The 15,504-nt window shown below is 49.8% G+C and overlaps 1 long non-coding RNA gene across 1 annotated transcript; it reads left to right on the top strand.

Moving 5' to 3' along the window:
• Window positions 1-2: 2 nt before the first annotated feature.
• On the top strand, window positions 3-1,635 carry LOC103560170 (uncharacterized). Its single transcript, XR_547135.2, has 3 exons — window positions 3-179; window positions 510-610; window positions 1,214-1,635. It is a non-coding gene; the product is annotated as an uncharacterized lncRNA (long non-coding RNA).
• Window positions 1,636-15,504: the final 13,869 nt, after the last annotated feature.

The following is a 15,504-nucleotide window of genomic DNA, read 5'->3' as shown; positions in this document are numbered from 1 at the left end:
TCGCTGACGAGCCGGCCCCGCCTGTCTACCTCTCCCGCTCCTCCGGAAGACCTCCTGGCGGCTCCCTGGCGCCCAAGGGCGGCGCGACCTGGCCCTTGGTTCTGGCCGGGACGGGCCTGCCCTCCCGGACCCTCTGCCTGCGCTGGGAAAGCCGCCCGCGCCACCCCACGGCGGAAGCTGTGAGCAGAGCCCCGGGGGATTCCCAGGGCGGTGACCAGACCACCTCCAAAATTCCCGCACCTGGGGCTCTGCTTGACACGTGGCCGGCCCCTGACCCCTGAGAAGTCCCCAAGGCCACCCCACCCCTACCCGGGACCGGCATCTGGCGAAGGCCCAGGGAGCAGCCACAGCAAGCGGGGTAGCCCCTGGGTCCTCGCTGGCCCTCACTGTGGAGCTGAAGGGGGGGTGACTTTCTTTAATGGTTTCATGTCCGCCTGGAAGGCCGGGCTGCGTCCACCATGTTCGCCTAGAGTTCCTGGCAGGAACCAGCCTTAGTATTTGTTGTGCAGGTGAACAAATGAATGTAGACACTGGGGACGTGGAGGAACTCCCCAGGAGAGGAAGGATGACAGACAACGACATGCTGCCTGCAAAGGATCAAGAACTCCAGGTCATGAACTCCACATTGTCTTTGATCTGCCCTTCTATAGAGGGGAATTTGCAGTTTCCTGTGTTTTGCTTTACAACAATACTGTAATGTGCAGCATGACGTGGTCAGGGACAGCTGTAGGGTAATCTTACAGATGTCCGAGAGCTGGCGCGGAGGCTGAACACATTGGTAATGTTGCCAGCTGTTTCTCCATCACCGCCCTATCTCCTGAGTTCCACCTGTGCTGGGCAAGCCTGCCTGTTCCCCCGGGCCTTGAGGGATGAGGAAAGCATTCAACTTCTGACTCTGTGTCACTTTGCTAGTTGAGAAATTGTATGACAGGGTGCTTAAAATTAGAATTTCTCTTGTTATATCTGGGCTTAATCTTGTTTATTTCCTTAAGAGCCATTGATATTTTTTAATGTCCTTTCTCCATTTTTTTCTATTATTTCCTGATTTCTTAGGACTCAACTATTAGAGAGATTAGTTCTTTCTCTATGACATGGGTTGTATATTTTTCCCCAAATGCTTGTCATTTGACTTTAGAATTTATTTATTGCCATGCAGAAGTTTTTAACTTTTTATGTAGTCAAATTGGTCACTCTTTTCTTATTTCACTTCTAGATTTTGTAGGGGTGGAAGACATTTCCTCTACCCTCTGGGTGCTTCTGGCTGGGCTGTGAATCGAATTGACATGAGACAGAATAACAGGAGAAAACCAAACAAAGGTGTATAATATGTACACATGGGAGAGACTCAGGAAAACTGAGCAGCTCACCAAAAGGGCAGAGGCTCTCATCTTAAATACCATCTTCAGGGGCTGGCCCCGTGGCCGAGCGGTTAAGTTCGCGCGCTCCGCTGCAGGCGGCCCAGTGTTTCGTTGGTTCGAATCCTGGGCGCGGACATGACACTGCTCATCAAACCACGCTGAGGCAGCATCCCACATGCCACAACTAGAAGGACCCACAACAAAGAATATACAACTATGTACCGGGGGGCTTTGGGGAGAAAAAGGAAAAAATAAAATCTTTAAAAAAAAAAAAAAATACCATCTTCAGCTAAAGACAAAGGAGGATGTTGGGGGGTTGGTTTGGGGGCTTCAAAAGGGAGGAAGGCAAGTCACATGGAAATGGAGAAGCAAATGTTTGGTAAACAGAACTTTGGTAAGAGTGGGCTTAGCAAGGACCCTCCCAGCCTATGGGATACCCAGAGTTCTCTGTGCTGATGGCCTGTCCTGGGGACAGGCCTTTATTTTAAATCTCTTTTAGGTAGTTAGGGGGAAGGTCAAAGATTTTTTCAGTCTTTTGTTCTTAAAAATAATCAAGGCGAGGAGACATATTTTGGGGTGGCCAAGTCTGATCCCCCACAATTTTGAGTCTTCCCAGAAAGGCCTTTGTCGTTAAGTTTTGGGTTGGCTGGCTATTCAGTAGGAGATTACTGGAACAGCAATGGCACACGAAAGGAGCTTGGCAAATTCTTTGTTAAATGAATGAATGAATGAATAATAATACACAAACCTGGGAACACCAGGGTACCCCACAAATCGTATGTTTCTTTAGTTGCTTGGAGCGCCCGTCAGAGCGCTCAGGGTGTTTGGGGGCCTCCTTTCCTGGTTGATGGCTTATTCTCCCTCAGACAGTATGGGTCATTCTCTGGGCAGGATGTCACCGATATAACTCGTCATCAGTCTCCTTGTGGGTCAGTTAGTTTCACACAGAGGAAACTGTTGCAGAGGTCACTACTCCACACAAATGTCCACCCGGTCATGGGGCCCTGACAAGGTGACCTGCGTCGTGACAGGACAAATGGCAAACAATAGGATCTATTGGAGTCTATGAGGAAGCCATTTGGTGTAAACCTAATTCGGCCTGACTTAGCTTTTCCAGAAGGGCCTGACATGGCCTTTGAGCATGCATTGTGTATGTGCTTTAAACATTTGCTGTGTCCCAAAGAAAGAACGAATGCCCTTAAGATAAAGGTGCAACTTCCCCCACATTGGCATTTCCTTAAGGATAAGCATCTCTCCCTAGGCTCGGAACTGATTGCTGTGCTCACCTGTGACCACCCACCTCGAGACAACAGACCTGCCCCCCTGCTGTGTCCACCAACACAGCAGACCTACTACCTGCTGTGTCCATCAATCGCTGTGCTGACAGAGCAGTCCCGTGACTACTGTAAAAGGGACCTTTCAATCATATGTGAAACATGCCCTTTGAGGGTATACAACCAGTCTGTGCACCCCACTTCTTTGGTGCCCTTCCTTCCTTGGGGAAGGAAGGCCCCAGGCTATATGGTCCTCACATTTGGCTCAGAATAAACTCCCCCCAATTTTCCTTTATAGGTTGGTTATGGATTATTTGCGTTGAGAGTTGGCTTGGCTTCAGAGCACTTTCCCGGCCTTCCAACCCCCACAGACTGGACAAATGCCCTCAGCATGGGCTGGAGTGAGTGGCCGCACACCCCTGAGGCTTCAAGACTGAGCAGATGCTCCTTAGTTTGGGCACAGATGCAGGCACGCTGGTGGGGAGTCAGGCGACACAGCGTGCAGCCAGAGCAAACTGAGACAGTGACGGATGACGGCCCAGCCTGATGTGACCAAGGGGCTGCTGGGCCAGGAGTCCCGACAGCCTGAGGGTGCAGAGGAGGCCTCGAATGCCTGGAGGTGGGGATGGACAGACATGCCGAGTCACTGTGGTGTGTCAGGTTCTGGTGCAAGTGGCTTCAGAGTGAGCGACATACTCCAAGGTGGCTTGGCGAAGTCTCCAGAACTAGTAAGAGCCCTTTGCTGACACCCAGTCCTGGGGCTGGTAACACAGCCATTGGTGCTCCACCACACATAGTCATCAGAGCGCTCCGTGCTCTGCTGTCTGCAGGCCGAGGTGGCTGCCAGCCTGCCCTGTCCTAAGGCACAGTCGTGTAAGCACCCTCTGCCAGGCCAGCTCTGCCCTCCTCCGTTGCCCTACTCCATGTCCTGGGGTAGGGCCAGACCAGTTTGCTTAGATCCCTAAGATGACTGCCATGGGGGAAGAAAATGACTGAGCTGTATTTTTTCTCAACAAACAAAACCCTGTTTTTGGAGGGGCTAAATAGCAAGCACTTTCTGAGAATACCTACGGCTTCTCTTTTAATTCTTTTGCCCAGGGACACAGGGTTTTCACTTCATTTCAATTAAACCTTAAAAGTCACAAAACGAGGCTCACCCAAACCAACAGATCTGGACACAATGAAACAAACTCCCGTCCCAAACTCCCTATCCGACAGTGATGTTCCGAATGTGCAACCGCCCTGGAGGCCAGGGTCTACCTTAATCCCTGGTTGCTGGGGAGGTCGACAGGGAGCCCCTGGGGAGGAGCACAAGAAGATCTTTACCATCAGGTGTGAGAACATTTCAGTAGTTCAGCAACTGGTACAGCCGCTCTGTCAGCCCGACACCTCCTGTTGCCTCGGGTTAGAAAGGGAAGCCACTTTCTCTCTTGATTCCAGAATGTCTTACTGGAGAGATCTTATGGTTCATCTGTCCCCAAACCTTTGTGTTTTCACATTCATTAAAGAAATGTTTCCTGTGTTGGAGGCTGTGTCCAGCTTCCTGTCTTTTGTTGCTTCAGCCCTAGGAGCTGTGTTGACTTCTTGCAATCACTAACCTTGCAATCTTTCTTTCTTTGTTCTTCCTTCCGTGCCAACCTTGCGCTTATTAAATTCCCTCTGTTGAAATACTTGAGTTTTTCTGTTTACTTAACTAGACGCTGGTTGATACCATTACACACTCTCTAGATCAGCAAAAGTGAAGAAGTCTGATAATCTCAAGTATTGAGTAGGATATGGAGCGATCGAAACTGCCAGTGGAAGGTGTAAATTGAGACACCTTGAAAAACAGTCTGGTGTTACACGGTTTGGTTACAGCGGCAGATGGATCCTCTATGACCCAACAGGTGCACTCTGAGTCTAAAACCCAGAGAAACGTGTACACGTGCCTCAAGGTATATGTACAAGTGGTCGTGCTTGTGAAAGCCAAAAGCTGAAATGATCTAAATGCCGTCCACAAAGACAAGAATGAATGAAGTGCGGTGTACAAATGGGATGGCCGACAGCATAGCAATGACAAAAGAGTGAATGACTGCTACACACGTCAACATAGATGAACATTGTTGCAACAACTAACGTTGTTAATTGCAACCATTAACGTTGTTGTAAACAATGTGGAGTGAAAGAAGAGGACACAAAAGAGGGTGACAGGGTGACAGGATGATACACGTTACAAGAAATTCAAAAAGAGGAGAAACTAAAAAGTACATTGTGATTGGCAGAAAAGAGGCCTCCCCAAAATGCCCATGTCCTAATTCCTGGGACATGTGAATGTGTTACTTTACATGGCAAAGAGACTGCAGATTTCATTAAGATAAGGACCTTGAGAGGAGAGGATTAACATGGATTATCTGCTTGGGCTCAAAGTAATCACAAAGGTCTGTAAAAGTCTCTAAAAGGGAGGAAGAGGAGAGGACTCAGAAGGGGAGATGTGACTACAGAAGAAAGGCAGAGAGAGATGAAACATTGCTGGTTTAGAAGATGAAGGAAGGGGCCAAGAACCAAGGAGTATGGGTAGTCTCCAGAAGCTGGAAAGGACAGGAAATGGATTCTTCCATAGAGTCTCCAGCAAGGAACACAGCCCAGTGGACCCACTGGTTTTTAGCTCAGTGAGACCCATGTCAGACTTCTGACTACAGAACTGTGAGACAATAAATTTGTGTTCTTGGGCTGCTCTGGTGGCTCAGCGGTTAAGTGCTCACATTCCGCTTTGGCAGCCTGGGCTTGCTGGTTCAGATCCCGGGTGTGGACATGGCACCGCTTGGCAAGCCATGCTGTGGTAGGCGTCCCACATAGAAAGTAGGGGAAGATGGGCACAGATGTTAGCTCAGGACCAGTCTTCCTCAACAAAAAGAGGGGGTTTGGCAGCAGATGTTAGCTCAGGGCTAACCTTCCAAAAAAAAAAAAAAGTGTTCTTTTTAAGGCACTAAGTTTGTGAAAGCAGGGATAGAAAACTAATATATATATTGTTCTGTTATTTTCTCTCTGTTCTTCAGATTAGATAACTTTTATCGTTTTGTCTGTAGGTTCATTGATTCTTTCTTCTGTCATCTCTAATCTGTTGTTAAATCCTTTGAGTGATTTTAAGTTTCAGATGTTGTACTTTTCAGTTCCAGAATTTCCGTTTGGTTTGTCCTTATAGCTTCTATTCCTGTGCTAAGATTTACTATCTTTTCATTCATTATTAGTATATTTCCTTTTATGTCTTTGAGTTTAGTTATAACAGCTACTTTAAATATCTTTGCTAATTCCAACATCTAAGTTCTTTTGGGGTTAGTTCCCGTTGATTTCTTTTCTTTTGGTCAAATTTTCCTGTTTCTTTGTATGTTGAGTAATTTGAATTGTGTTCTGGTTATTGTGAATGATGTGTTATGTGGAGTGTGGATTCTGTCATGCTCCTGCAAAGAGTATGGATTTGTCTGTTTCAGCAGATGATTAACTTGGATGAGCTCCTTCTGTAATCTTTGTCTCCCTTACAGTGAGAAGCAGCTCAAGTTTCAGTTCAGTTCTTCTAGCCTTAGCTGGGCTGCTTGCAGTCTGCCCTACGCCTACATAGTTTAGCAGTCAGAGATATAGATAGAATATATACACAGATTTTGGGACTCCTCCTCTCTGGCTCTCTTTTTCAAAATTTCTCCCCTTAATAACCAGCTGCTGTGGTTGCCACAATCTCTGTTCTCTAGTTTTTCAAGCCAATAAGACTGGGTTTCTATCCAGGTTTTAGCTGCCCAGATGATGAAGATTAGGGCTTGCTTTTAGGCTAAAGGGCTCCCCCCACCCTCAGTACTGAGGAAGATTTACCCTGATCTAACATCTGTGCCAATCCACCTCTTTTTGCTGAGGAAGACTGGCCCTGAGCTAACATCCATGCCCATCTTCCTCTACTTTCTATGTGGGACGCCTACCACAGCATGGCTTGCCAAGCAGTGCCATGTCTGCACCTGGGGTCCGAACCGGCGAACCCCAGGCCGCCGAAGCAGAATGTGCGAACTTAACCATTGTGCCACCAGGCTGGGCCCTAAAGGCCATTTGTAAAAAGTGGGAAACTCACTCGGTTTCTTTCTTGTCTTCCAAGTATCAACCTCCACCCAGTATCTGTCTTGTTTTAGATGCTTTCTGGTAACTTCAGGTGATCGTTTTTTACGTTTTCCCCAGAATTTACAATTTTTGACTGTGGAAGCTTGGTTCACTTGAAGCTGCTTGGCCAATACTAGAAATGGAACATCTGAAAAATATGGTTTATGGATTATACACACTGGTTATCTATAAGTCCGGAAAGGAAGGACTATTATCCCCAAAAGTGTGATCATGGAGAGGCACAGAGGGACCGTCTAGGATGATGGCATTCTTCTAGTTCTTAATATGTTTGTTGGTTATACAGGTATTTGTATTGTTATTTTTATAAATCTTTAAAATGTCCTAGATATCTTGAACAGTCTTCTATATATGACATGTAATAAAAATTACAATGTTTACTGCTCTTACGGATACAGACAGAATTAGAAGCATGGGTGTACAGAGGACAGGTGATGCCATGGAGATGAATGAGGTCTGATGGGAGGGCGTGTGGTGCAAGAAGGGACAAGGTCTGGGAGATCCTGAGGAGCCCTAGCATTTCCTGGACAGGCAAGGGGAGGGGAGCCCACAAAGAGAGCCTTAGGCAGCATGGTGAGACCCACAGGAGGAGAAGCAGCAGTGCGCGGTCTCCAGGAAGCCAAAGGAGGAGAAAGTGTCAAGAAGTGAGTGGCCAACAGAGTCAAGAGCTGCAGAGAGAGTGCCAAAAATTGAAGACTGAACCATGCTAACGGATGCGAAATTGGGAGCTCATGCTTTTCAGTGATGTGACGGGGTCAGACTCCTGATGCAGAGCATTGAGGAGCGAGTAGAAGGTGAGGTGGGGAGGCAGTGAGACCAGGCTGGAGCTTCCAGGGGCTCTGTCTCGAGGATGGGGCCAGATGCATAGGCCCCTGGGAGTATTTGGAAAACAAGTACTATAAAACTCAAGTCAAAAAAGTAGAAGAGGAAAGATAGGAGTCAGAAAAAAGATGAGGTCAGGCCACATCCCTGCCAACTTTACTCTGTTGATTTTAGCCCTGTTTAAACCATTCAGGGCTTATTTAGAGATTGGAATGGGGGAGAAAAGGAGGCACCTTTGTTTAATTTGTGTACTTGTGTTGTAATTGTATAATCATGCATCTGGCCACCTGTCTGGAGTGAGTGCGAAGGCTCAGGAGACGGTGAGTGAGGCACAGCCTGGCCTCTGTGCTGGAGAGGACCACACTCCATCATGGCACGGCCTGTCGAAACCTGTCTCCCCATCAACGCCCAGTTCTTCTGCACGGTCCTGCCAGAGGGGTTCTGGGACCAGCATGGCAGCCATTTCCAGCCCAGCATAGGCTCCGACCTGGGATGACCTTCTGTTCCGAATGTCTCCCCCTCCTTACTTTTGCCTTTAAAAGCAGCTAGCAGAGGTGGGTGTGGGCGGAGGTGAGATTTGGTGACGGGTGGTATTAGTTTGTCTGGGACCAAGTACCACAAACTGCAAGGCTTCAATGACAGAAATTTATCGTCTCGCAGTTCCAGAGGCTGGAAGACCAAGATCAAGATGTCGGCAGGGCTGGTTCCTTCTGAGGACCCCGAGGGAGACTCTGTCCAGGCGTCTCTCCCAGGCTCTGTGGTTTGCTGGCGGTCTTTGGCGTTCCTTGGCTCGTAGACGTGTCCCTCTGGCCTCTTCCTCCATCGTCACGTGCTGGTTTCTGTGTCTTCACATCATCTTCTCTGTGTGTGTGTGTCTCTGTGTCCCGATTCCTCCTTTTTATAAGGATACCTGTCGTATTGGGTTACAGCCCACCCTAATGACCTCATTTTAACTTGATTACCTTTGTAAAGGCCCTGTTTCCAAATAAGGTCTCATTCCCAGCTACTGAGTGTTAGGACTCCAACACGTCTTTTTTAGGGGGACACATTTCAGCCCGTAACATGAGTATACAGGGGTTTGTTATACCAAACTCTACTTTTGTATGTTTGAAATTTTCCATAATAAAATATTAAATAAACAAAACAAAACAAAAACCTCGTATATCCCCTCATCCCCTTTCAGCTTTGGCCCCATTTCTCAGTTCAGCTTTATGTCCAAATTCCTTGAGAGTTGTCTCTTCTCACTGACTCGCTTTCTGTCTGGCCTTCTGTCTTGAACTTACTCCAAACAGGCTTTTATTTCCACCAGTATCTGTTGGAGTTCAGGCAGGAGGCAAAAATCATACAAGTGATTTGAACAGGAAAGTATTTTTTCTTTCTTTTTTCTGGTGAGGAAGATTGGCCCTGAGCTAACATCTGTCCCAGTCTTCCTCCATTTTGTATGTGAGACACTACCACAGCGTGGCCTGACAAGTGGTGTGTAGGTCTGTTCCTGGGGTCCAAACCCTTGAACCAGGGCTGCCGAAGCAGAGCACGTGAATGTGAACTTAACCACTTCGCCACTGGGCCGGCCCTTGAACGGTGAAAATTTTGATACAAAGAATTGTTAACTAGGTGAAAGGTGGTTCACTACTGAAGGGAACAATGGAGGACTCTGAGATGTGACTGAGGTAGCAACCCCAAAGTGGCTAGCACCCCTAGGGCTGAGGGAAAAGTGCATAAGGAAGGAACGAGAAGCTTAGAGGAGGAGGCCCCAGAAGGCCGAGATTCAGATTTCTGACATGAGGCCCTGGCTGGCACGGGAACGTGGTACCCTCACAAATGGAACAAAAGGCAGCAGAGAAAGAATGGTGGGCTAAGAATTACTGAATTTTTAAAAGTAAGTTAATAACCACAAAGTTATACACAGCGGGACCCGTAGGCGTCTCTTGCTTTGCCGCCTGCTCGCAGACGCCTTGGGATGGGAGCACAGCCGCGTGCGCCTCTGCAGGGAAGTCCACGTGGTGTGAGCCTCCAGAAGCCTCCGGTCACTCTTCCGCACGGTGACCCAGAGTACAGAGTGGGTGAGGGGCTGAGACAAACCCAGAGTTCTTCCATGAGGTGGAGGGGAAAGGAGTGTAGCCAAAGGCACCAGAAACATGTGCCGGATGTTTAAGTGAAACCAGGTCGGAGCCTTCGCGTCACCTTGCAATACCAGTGACGGACCATACTGCCTGTAGACGCCTGATGTTACCAGAACACGTGCCCCAAAGACCTCTGCATTTTCCAGGAACCAAACGCCCCACAGACCTTTGCTGTTGCCCAGGCATTACCCATACGTCGTTGCTATTGCCCAGGTATTATTCATAGACCCTTGCTGCTGCCTAGGGCTGTATTACCCATAGACCCTTGCTGTTGCCTAGGTATTACCCATAGACCCTTGCTGCTGCCTAGTATTACCCACAGACCCCTGCTCCTGCCCCGGGCTGTATTACTCATAGACCCTTGCTGTTGCCTAGGTATTACCCATAGACCCTTGCTATTGCCTAGGTGTTACCCACAGACCCTTGCTCCTGCCCAGGGCTGTATTACCCATTGACCCTTGCTGTTGCCCAGGACTGTGTTACCTATTGACCCTTATTGCTACCCAGGCATTACCCCCAGACCTTTGCTGTTGCCCAGGAGATACAATGCTGACAGGCAGTCAGAGATGCTCTCGCTTGGGGCTTCTCTTTCTTTCAAAGGTTACAATTAGGGGAACCGTATTCTAGGTTTTCCTTCCTTCTTCAAAATGTCAGTATAGATTTGGCTCATATGTGGTCTTGCATATGGATAATTGCTTTTTAATCACAAAATGAAAAAATTCTTATTGTAAAAATTCAAATAATGTAGATTATCTTTTATTAAATAATTGTCTTATAAGAGACAGAGGGAAGGGAAGAGAAGCAACCCAGTCAGTACCTAACACCTGGCTCCCGGGTGAAGGAGTGCTAGAGCCGGAGGAAGCTGTCAGCCCGACGTGTGGCGGGAGCATTCAGCGGCACTAGCCACTGTTATTGTCCTCAAGCCGCAGGGGAGAGCCTGGAGAGAGGGACGGGAGTAGGGCGGCCCGTAAGACTGTCAGTGTCGTCATTGCCGGAGTCAGACAGATGGGCCCAGGACCCAGATCTTCCGTGAGGCATGAAGGGAGCACAGGACCAGGAGTCCCACTGTGCTGAGTTCCTCTGACTCGAAGTCACGTGTGGGACAAGCTTTCTTGCTGTAAAATGAAGCAGCGAGTGGTTTCCAAGGTGCCTCCCAGTTCTAAAGGGTTAGCAGCAGCCAGTCGGGTTCAGGGGCGCGTCCTCGGCCTGCGTCCTGCTCTCCCCTGGTCTCCACAGTAAGAGGAGGTAGGCTCTTCGTGGCTTATCAAGCGACAAGAACAACACAGACTAGAGTTCTCCAACCCCTACCATATAATGCAAGAAGTGGGTTCTTCTTTCATTTTGCTCAATGATTGTGATGAGTCAACTCAGACTCTGCTGCTTTTTTTGCTCAACCTCTCATCGTAACACCTTGCTGGGGAATTCTTACAGGAGGTTCTACATCAGCATGGCTGCTAAGATCTCTTGGGCATGCTGCTTACCCTCTCTGTGGTGTTTGTCAGTTTGTAAGGCTGGTATGGGAACCCTCTGCTCACGGAACGTGCTGGTGAATTGACAAGTAAGCCCCAATCACCGCGGCCTCTGCTCAGGGTCCTCGCTGAGTGGCTTCCCTGACGCTTTATCTGAATAGCACACCGTCGCCTCATACCGCCTACCCCCGCGCCCTGCCTTTATTTCTCCAGGGCAGGTGGCAGGCTTGCTCTGACGGCCAGGAGACCCTCTCCCTTGAACAGTGAGGTCTTGGATGGCATGTCATGCCAGTATGCTGCCAGACCGCTCCCTGCAGGACTGAGGGCCTTTTCCCCCAGCTTTTGGGATGGGAAGGCCACTAGCCTCCCTGAGAATTGCCCCTGGCTGACGAGAGCCACCTTGCCCACGGTGACACTTCTTCCCCAGGAGCATCATGTATCCCAAGTCCAGTCATCTCGGGAGGGCCTTTGTGAGGCTGCACCACAGCCCAGCTTCTCCTCCTGCCCGCGCCTGCTCCCTTCCCTTCCCCCACAGGGATGGCCCTGAGAACACGCCCCAGAATGCACGCTTGTCTCCATCTCAGGGCCGGCTTCCCAGGGAACCCAACTCACTCATTCACTCAACAAACATTTAATGGCCTACCAGTGAACAAAACAGACGAAAGCCCTGCCCTCGTGGCGCTCACTCTGTAGTGGCAGAAGACGGACAAAGGAAATAGAAAAGATGAAAAATACATAGTGTCACGTGGTGATAGGTGCCAGGGGGAAAAAGAGCAGCAAAGTGGAGGGTGGGGGTGGAGGAACTGTATTTTTTAAGTTGTGGAGTTCGCAGAAGCTCTTCCCGAGTGGACGACATTTCCATTTGGGAGAAGGCCTGCGGGACAGGAGAGAAATGCCCAGAGATCTGCAGGAAGGATGTTCTAGGCAAAGGGAGAACATGGGCTGGAGGCCGGAGGGGGAGGCGTGCTGACGTGCTCCTGGACGCCCAAGGCGGCCTGCAAGGCTGGAGCAGAGCGAGCGAAGGGAGTGCTGGGAGTGCAAGAGATGTGGCCTGGGCCGCCACGCCTGACCACGGGCAGGGGGGCAAGCCATAAAGAGACTCGCAGGCCATCAAAAGGACGTGGCCTCCACTCTGTGTGAGACGGAAGCTACTGGAGGGTTTTGAGGGGAAAAATTATCTGAACGTTCTGACAGGATCACCCTGGCTGTCAAAGGAAAAGGGCCTGTGGGGAGCGAGGCCAGACCCGGGAGACCAACTGGGAGGGTGTTACCTGGACCAGCGTGGTGCTCAGCGCAGGTGCTGAGAGGTGGGGGATTCAGAATCTGTTTTGAAGGTGGGGCCAGCAGGGTTTGCTGATGTGGGTGGTGGCGAGAGCAGGAGAGGCGTCATGGGTGATGTCGTCGTGGATTGTGACCGGAGCAGCTGGAGGAACTGAGCTGCCATTAGCTGTGGGTACAGCCAGTTTGCTTGGTTGACAGACTGTTTTAGCTAATCCTACCTCCACTGACCAACTTTCCACAAAGGCACGTTGAAACCTTCAGATAGGTGGCCCGCATGCTTTGCTGGGCTGGGACCAAGCCCCCTGTCTTTTATTCTTTTTCTAAGATTTTATTTTTCCTTTTTCTGCAGGGGTAGAATTGATCAGCCATAAGATGTATGTATGTTTAGCCTTGAAAGGGTTTGTGGTGTTCTCATTCTTGCAATTTCACTGGCCTCTAATCCTAAATCTGGGGACCGATTGACATCAGAGAGATCTTCGTAAAACAGTGGTCTTGCCATGTCACTCTCCACCCCACAAAACTATGTGGCTTTCCCAACACCCATAGGACAAAGCCTAGCCTGCCCGGGCTGGCATAGACGAGCCTTCACAGGGGAGGCCCAGCCTATTTCTCAATCTCTTCTCCTGCAATGACTCCTGGGAAAGCCCATCCTCCAACCCCAAAGAAAGCCGGGTCCTCCTGATGCGGGCTCGGTGAGTCAAGGAGTCGAAAGAAAGATTTCTTGGACTCTCAAGGTCTGGCAGTAGTGCTCTTTTATTCAGAGACTAGCATGGAGCAGCGTGGGGACAGGGCCTGTGGGCAGGAAGAGCTGCAGCATGGGGACAGGGCCCGTGGGCAGTAAGAGCTGCAGCATGGGGACAGGACCCATGGGCAGTAAGAGCTGCTGGCATGGGTTGAGGGCACGGCTAAATTTATAAGGCAGAGATATGTGAGTTATTTCTTTACAAGACAAAAGAAAGATCATGAAAAAAATCGTTAAAATGGTATCAGTGCAGGTGCGGTCTGGGTTATTGGGTGGTCCTATAACTTTGGATATGAATCAGGTCGGCTCAGGTCAGGGCGTCCTGTGCTTCCCGGAGGACGATGCAGATCGGTCTGTGGGGCGGGATGCCTTGGGCTTCTCTCCCCGGGGCAGCCTTGATCCTCATCCCTCCCACGGCTAGCAAGACCCTGTGGGATCTGGCCCTGCCCCTTGATGACATCATTCCTGCCCTCCCTCCTGGCGCCCAGTCATGCCGGCCTACCTGCTGTACCCCAGGCTCACCAGCAAGCTGCCCCTGGTCACCGCCCCCTCCTGCAGGTCTTTGCTCATGTGTTACAGCTTCCTTGACCCCTGTCCGAAGAGCAGCCCCCTCACCTGCCACCACCCATCCTCCCTTCCTGGCTTTATGTGTCTCTAGGGGACTTACTACCACCTGCATATTTGCTCATTGTCTGTCTTCTTTCGTCAGAATGTCAGCCCCATCAGGACAGGGGCTGTGTTGTCTTCACAGTTGTATTTCCAGCCTGAAATCGCATCTAGTTTTCAGCACGTGCTCAGTCACTACTCACTGAATGAATAAATGTATGGATTCTTCGAGAATGTCACACCCTCCGCTCTCCCAGGCCCTGGCCTACGTTATTCCTTCAGTCTAGAAGCGCCTGCTCACTGCAGCAGTCACCTTTGGACACGTGTGCCTAACTCACCATGACTCTCCTCAGGGGGATCTGTCCTCCTCCCATCCACACGGTCACAAGGGTGGGCTCTGGGCAGCCATAGTCATATTTTGGAGTCCGTCCCTAGGCCATAACCAATTACCAGAGTGGGCAACCTGACCCAAGTTGGGCCAGGTTTCTGCCCTGGAAGGCTGGAATTGAGTTTGATATTTCAGCCTTACTCTGGGCTTATCTTTAGAATGGAACATATTAAGAAAAAAAATTAGGAGCTGCGGTTTGGCCAGGATGCACCCCTGCAGCCTTAATAGCAGGACAAAAACATCAAGCGTGCAGAGAGCAGAGGAGAATAAAGCAGATGCTCTTGAGGGTGCAGTGAGTGCTCCTGGGCGCCACCCTCCTGGGCCGAGAGGCCGTTCCTCCAGCTGCACTCGCCATGGCCTGTGACAGCTCAGTTTAGCTATCTTCTTCCCCGAGACTCGTGCTTCACTGAAGGGAGCTGCTGTGCCCAAGGGTATGCCCTCCCCAGGGCAGTCCAGCACCAATGACCAGTCCACGCGGGGGTACAAAGGACTGGCCCCCTTCTCTTGACTCGGGAAAACTCTGAAGGACGTCTCAGCTCCTGAGCTCCCTATGGAAGTGGCCAGAGCTCCCAAGTGCATTGCGGTTCAGCTTCTCTGCCCCGTTCAGCTTCTCTGACCTGCTCACGGGTTGCTTCCTCATAGTGCTGCCCAGAAGCTTTCTGCACACACATCTCAGAGACTCCGATTCTGTTTCCCAGGGAACCCAACTTAAGATGAGAGGCACGCAGTTCAAAAGTGCTAGGGGCACAACTGGCGGCTGCTATTGCAGGGGAGGAAGAAATTTTCTTTCAGCTTCGTAGGTTCTTCTGGCTGGTCTAAGACTTCAACTGACATGAGACAGAATGACAGGAAAAAATCAAACAAAGTTTAATAACATGTATGCATGGGAACACCCAGGGAAACTGAGTCACTCACAAAAACAGCTGAAGCCACCACCTCAAATACCGTCGTCCACTAAGGACAAAGGAAGATGTTGGGCATAGTCGTTTGGGGCTCCAAAGAGGAAGAAGATAATTCACATGGAGATGGACAAGCAAATGTTTGGTAAACAGATGTTTGCAAAGACCATGGGACACGAGAGGATCTTGATCTGATGGGCGTTGCTAGGTTCCTCCCCGTCCACCACACCTAGTTCATATCTACTGCAGCTATCTATGGTGAGAGCTCCTTCCTGGGACAGGCCTGCCTTGAATTCTTTTAGGCAGTTAGGGGGAAGGTCAAAGCTTCTTCCTGAGTTTTATGTTCTTAAAAATAATCAAGCCAAAGAGACACATTTGGGGGGAGCAAATTCTGCTCCCCTACGTGAT

This window comes from Equus przewalskii, chromosome 29 (assembly GCF_037783145.1).
Source record: "Equus przewalskii isolate Varuska chromosome 29, EquPr2, whole genome shotgun sequence".
Classification (NCBI taxonomy): domain Eukaryota; kingdom Metazoa; phylum Chordata; class Mammalia; order Perissodactyla; family Equidae; genus Equus; species Equus przewalskii.
The sequence above is the reverse complement of the archived record's forward strand: the minus strand, read 5'-3'. Positions and strand labels throughout refer to the sequence as shown.